Here is a 5,591-nt window from a genome sequence, read left to right on the forward strand (position 1 = left end):
TTTGAGACAGAGAGAGACAGAGCATGAACAGGGGAGGGGCAGAGAGAGAGGGAGACACAGAATCTGAAATGGGCTCCAGGCTCTGAGCTGTCAGCACAGAGCCCGACGTGGGGCTCGAACTCACAGACTGTGAGATCATGACCTGAGCCGAAGTCGGACGCTCAACCGACTGAGCCACCCAGGCGCCCCGAAGATTGCTTTTTAGATCATTGTTGCTTTTGCTTGATAGCCAACTAGGATTTTTTTTAAAAAGTTTATTTTCATTTATTTTGAGAGAGAGAGCGTGCACACACACCCATACACACACACTATTTGGGGATGGGCAGAGAGAGAGAAAGAGAATCCCAAGCAGGCTGTGTGCTGTCTGTGCAGAACCTAAGGCAGCGCTAGATCCCATGAACCATGAGATCGTGACCTGGGCTGAAATCAGGAGTTGAACACTTAACTAACTGAGCCCCCCAGGTGCCCCAAAAGCCGACTAGGATTTAAAAACTGGACTGTTTATCCTCTTAGGTTTTTCTGTGAATTTCTTGCTGATTTTTCTCACCTTTATCCTCATCTTACACCTTTCCACTTAACTTTCATATTTGCTGTTTTCCGAAATCAAGTGTCTAAAGATTGTTACAGTTATTTTGTCAAAGAGTACCCTTCTGTAAAGTCTCAATTCATAGTTCAACTTTCCCGAGTTGTACTCTCATAACGTGTTGTTTTAGTTTTAGGTATAATTTATATTCAGCTTAAGCAGTCTCTACAAATTGTATTTTTTTCCCCCTAAAGTCATGCTCATTTATTTTACAAATTGTGCCTAATCAGAGGCTGTATTCTGAATAGCCTGTTTGACTTAGCTTTCTCACCCTTTCAACTTTCTTGGCTCATTTACTTGTAGTATGAGGCTGTTTCTACTGTATATGCAGTAAAGTATAGGTCTACCTAGCATCTTGTGTGTACTTTCAGCATAGTATCAGTTCCATAGTGCTGACTTTCAGTTGTTGACTTATCTTTCTTAGATCCCCTACACTATGAGTTTCATGAGAGAGGAATGTAAACCTTTATTGTTACAGTCTTCCTGTCAAGTTCAGAAAAATGCATATGAGTGGGTGGTGCTCAATAAATGTTAAATGAATATATAGAAGAGGAGACTTGTTCTACATACCTTCTAGGTTTCAAAGTGGCACAGTGCAAAACTTAAAAGAGCAGGAGTTTTGGGAAAATATGCAAAAACTTAAGATACCTGGAAAAAAATTCAGCTTAACGCCTTCAATTTAGATTGAAGTAGCCAAACCTGGAAACGTGGAGCATGAGTGAGTTTGGGCCCCATGTGCGGGGTCGGGGTGGGGGGGGGGTTCTGTGCTGACAGCTCAGAACCTGGAGCCTGCTTCAGATTCTGTGTCTCCCTCTCTCTGCCCCTCCCGCATTCATGCTCTTTCTTTCTCTTAAAAATAATTAAACATTAAAAAAAATTTAAGAAAAAAAAGGAACTTTGCTAGTTAATAATGTTATTTAGGTAATCTAAAGGTAGGAAAGTTTTCTATAATAATACTTTTACTATAATGCTAAGATGGTCTTCATGTACTAAATTAGTTTCCTACAGAAATAAATAAAATGTAAGCTCATAGCTGAGCTAGTTGCTATAGCACAGTATTGCAGTGTGCACTTAAAAGTGCAGCCTGCTTCTCTTTGTGTGCCAACAATTTCTATATTCTGTTTTTCTTTCACATTAAAATAATTTATGCTCTTTTCAGGGGTGACATATTAGAAAATCAGCAGTTGAGAGAAAATTGTTTTGCAGTAACAAAATTGAGCTTGATTTGACACACACAAGATTTTGTTTTTTATAAACAGTATGCTTTTCATAGAAACTTGAATATAAAAATGTTGATATAAAGTACTGTTAAAATCAAAATCTGGAGTCTATGAAAACAAGGAAACTTAAGGTACGAATAGTTATTCTAATGTAATTATAAATGTTTTAACCAAATAATATTTTGTAGACATGATGTGTAACTTGTAAAATTATATGCTGTGGTAAAGGAAGCAATCGAAACTTAAAAAGAGGAAAAGATCTTTTGAAAGCAGCAATATATTGTACTTGTTGTTAGAAGACAAGTGAACAGGTTAACAGGTGTGAGAAGAAATGTTTTCCAGTGTAGAATACTTTTCTGTACTGAACAGCTTTGGGATTTTGAGCAAGATACTTAAACTTGGTGATTCTTTAAAACCCTTTCAGTTCTAAAGTTGTGTAATTCTATGAATTTATTATCTCTATTACTCTAGGTTAATCTGTATAAGCACCATGAAAGTTTTGAGATGAAAATCTGAGTTACAGCCTGATTTAAATACAGATGTTAGTGTTTTTAATCACTGTTTTGGTCTAGAAGCCAAGACCTTTGTACACTTAGTTTCGTCCCAAGCAGGCTCTGCACTGTCATCATGGAGCCCGATGTGGGGCTTCGACCATGAGGTCGTGACCAGAGCCAAAGTTGGGACGCCCAGCTGACTGAGCCACCCAGGTGCCCCAGTAGTTTAATTTGCTGGAGCAAATCCTGACCTGTCCTTCCATTGAAAAGTACTTCTGCATGAATCTCTAAAAAGGACGTTTTCCATAATTTGTTTTTGTTAGGAATCTTTCTAGGCTGGAAGTTAGGAATTAATCTTAAAATTTTTCTGCTTAAGGGTCATTGAACAGATAATTGATTGCTTATCATGTACAAGAGATACGTCCAGTACTGAGGGAGATGAAAGACATGGATAGTCTTGTGGTGTTCATTGGGAAAGTCCTAATATACAAACTCTTAAAAGTCATTTAGTAAGCTATTAAAATCTGCTACAGAAGAAAACTAAACACTCTCTTAGGTTGTTTATGTGGTCAGGCTAAAACTTAGACTTTTTAAAAACTCAAGGGTTAATGATAAATAAATTCCCACTAAACAGCGTGTGTATTGTTTTCATGATGAGGGTAAAACAGAACTGAGACGAGGTGAAACCGGGTTACCAAATATAGTTGATTCTCTAACAACACAGGTTTGAATTGTGTGGATCTGTTTATACAGATAAATTTTTACAGTAAAGTTTTATAAATGTATTTTCCCTATGGCTTTCGTAGTAACATTCTCTTTTTTCTAACTTAATTTATTGTAAGAGTAGTATATAATACATATAAAGTACAAAATACACATGTTACTCAACTGTTCATGTTGCTGATAAGGCTTCTGGCCAACAATAGGCTGTTAGTAGTTAGGTTTGGGGGGACGTCAAAAGTTACTCATAAAATTTTGACTGAGTGTGGCGGTGGGAGTTGGCCCGAACTGTCATGTTGTTCATAGGTCAGTTGTACTTCAGAATAGTCTTCCCTCACTTGTTGGGATGAGCACTTGGATGGTATATGTAAGCGATGAATCACTCAATTCTGTTCTTGAAAAAAAATTTTAAAAAAGTGCTTCCTCAGAAGGAAGAATCCCAAGGATTCCAAGGGAGAGAGAATCCCAAGCAGGCTCTGTGCTGTCAGCATGGAGCCCAACTTGAGACTCAAGGTCATGAACTGTGAAATGACTTGAACAGAAATCAAGAGTTGAATGCTTAAAGGACTGAGCACCCAGGTGCTCCTTTTGGTGGGAACTTTTAAGGAAGGAGAGACTCAACAGGACTAGCTTGATCAAAAACAAAACAAAAAACTGTGTGCTGAACACTGAACAGGAGAATTTTATTTTATATATTTTGAGGAGTGAGGGGGAGAGAGGGAGAAAATGAGCAGGAGAGGGGCAGAGAGAGACAGAGAGAGGGAATCCCAAGTAGGCTTTGCCCTGACAGTGCAGAGCCCAATGCTGGACTTAAACTCATGCACGATCAGATTGTGACCTGAGCTGAAGTGGAGTCAGCCGCTTAACAGACTGAGCCACCCAGGCGCTCCAGGGAGAATTTTAGTATAGCATGGTGCTTATCCTTTCTGTAGTACACAATCTCTTACCTGACTCCTAGGAAAAGGGGCTCGTAAAAAGGAGAATAAAAACTCAGAAAATTTATTGCTGAAGTCTTTATAAGTTGCTCTTGAAGTAGTGTTCCTTGCTTTGTCCATCTGACAAATCCATTGTATTGGATGCCTGAGACACAGCTGTGAACAAAGATAAGGTCCCAAATGGGGAGGGAGGGTAGTTTCACCTTTTCTTCACTCCTAACGAATTGTGATACTTTGGATACATGAGAGCATCATGTAGGCACCAGTGGCAGAAGACAGGTTTGTGGCTGTGTTAGGATTAGAGGACTTTAGGGATCTGTAAGATGGGTCACAGCGACCCTTGTGGGCCTCAGTTATACCGGTGGCGTGTTTGAGAACAAAAGGAAAATGAGAGTTTGCTAAAAGATATGTAGGTAACATGTGTTACTGGTCTTTAGGAATGTCCTTCAGTGACAGTGAATAGGTATCAGTTGAGACATTGGCAGTTTGATTGGAAATTGTTTTTGAGGTAGATAGATCTTGTACCCACCAGAGTTTCTGTCGTGAAACATTTTGGTAATTTGAGATATATATATCTATATATATCTATATAGATATATATATATATATATATAGATATATATATAAAATGAGCAAATGGAAGCAAATTTTTATTTAAGCCTTATATTAAAGAAAAAATGATGACTACCAAAATAACTACCTTTTTTGTCATTGAGAACATACAGGTGTTTTTAAAATTTCTTGTTATGAAATACTTAATATAAATTGTCATGTACCCATCACCAAGATGTAGCAGTTTGCATTGTGTCATTTTTGTTTTATCACTTTTATCCTAAGGTATTTTAAAGTAATTTAAAGATTTCATGAGATTTTATTATGAAATACTTGAGTATTCATCTGTAAAAAGATTATTTTGTTTATTATCATTTAACTTTTACCAACCTAAGAAAAGTAAAAATAGTGATTTAATACCATTTGATACTTTCAGCACATTTTCTACATTGTTCTCAAATATAGTTTAACAAGTGGTTGGTTTGAGCCAGAAGAATGACTAAGGTGGATACATTTGGTTGTCTCCTAAGTGTGTTTTAATTTAGAATAATATTCATTTCCTTCCCCTTTTTTTTTTTCCATGCCACTCACTTGGTAAAAGATTTCGTTCAAATGTCTTACAGGATGTTGTACATTATGTATCTGTTGATTTTACGCCTTATTGATTAGAATGAGGTTAAGCAGGTTTTACCACTATTAGATTATGGGTAATATTTTGTGCCCCGCTATTGGTGATTAATTACAAGACATTGATTTTTAAAGTTTTTCAGGCTAATTTTTCTTGCGGGAAAGTTGTTAGAACAGTGGTCTTGAGGGTAAACAAGCATAAGAATATTTTAAATGCCAGAAGAAATCAAACGTCCTGTAATGGTTCCCTTTTGACATTCAAGGAATCAAGTCTTGGGACTTATCAGTTAAAATCACTCAGCAGCCAGTGGGTGGCGCTGTTTCTTGTGGTTTAGGAAAAGAAAATGCAAGTATTGATGGATCTTGTAAACCAGTACCTAAAATGTTTCATTAAATAGCTTATTTTCATATTGTCTTACTGAATTGTCTCCCTTCTGCCTCTGTGTTTTTGAGAAGAAAA

At 37.1% G+C, this 5,591-nt stretch overlaps 1 protein-coding gene across 5 annotated transcripts in view; it reads left to right on the forward strand.

The window, feature by feature from the left end:
• The window catches only part of IPO11 (importin 11), a 191,967-nt gene that overhangs the window by 39,001 nt on the left and 147,375 nt on the right, over positions 1 to 5,591 (forward strand). The window lies entirely within an intron of this gene.

This window comes from Panthera tigris, chromosome A1, assembly GCF_018350195.1.
Source record: "Panthera tigris isolate Pti1 chromosome A1, P.tigris_Pti1_mat1.1, whole genome shotgun sequence".
In the NCBI taxonomy this organism is placed as follows: domain Eukaryota; kingdom Metazoa; phylum Chordata; class Mammalia; order Carnivora; family Felidae; genus Panthera; species Panthera tigris.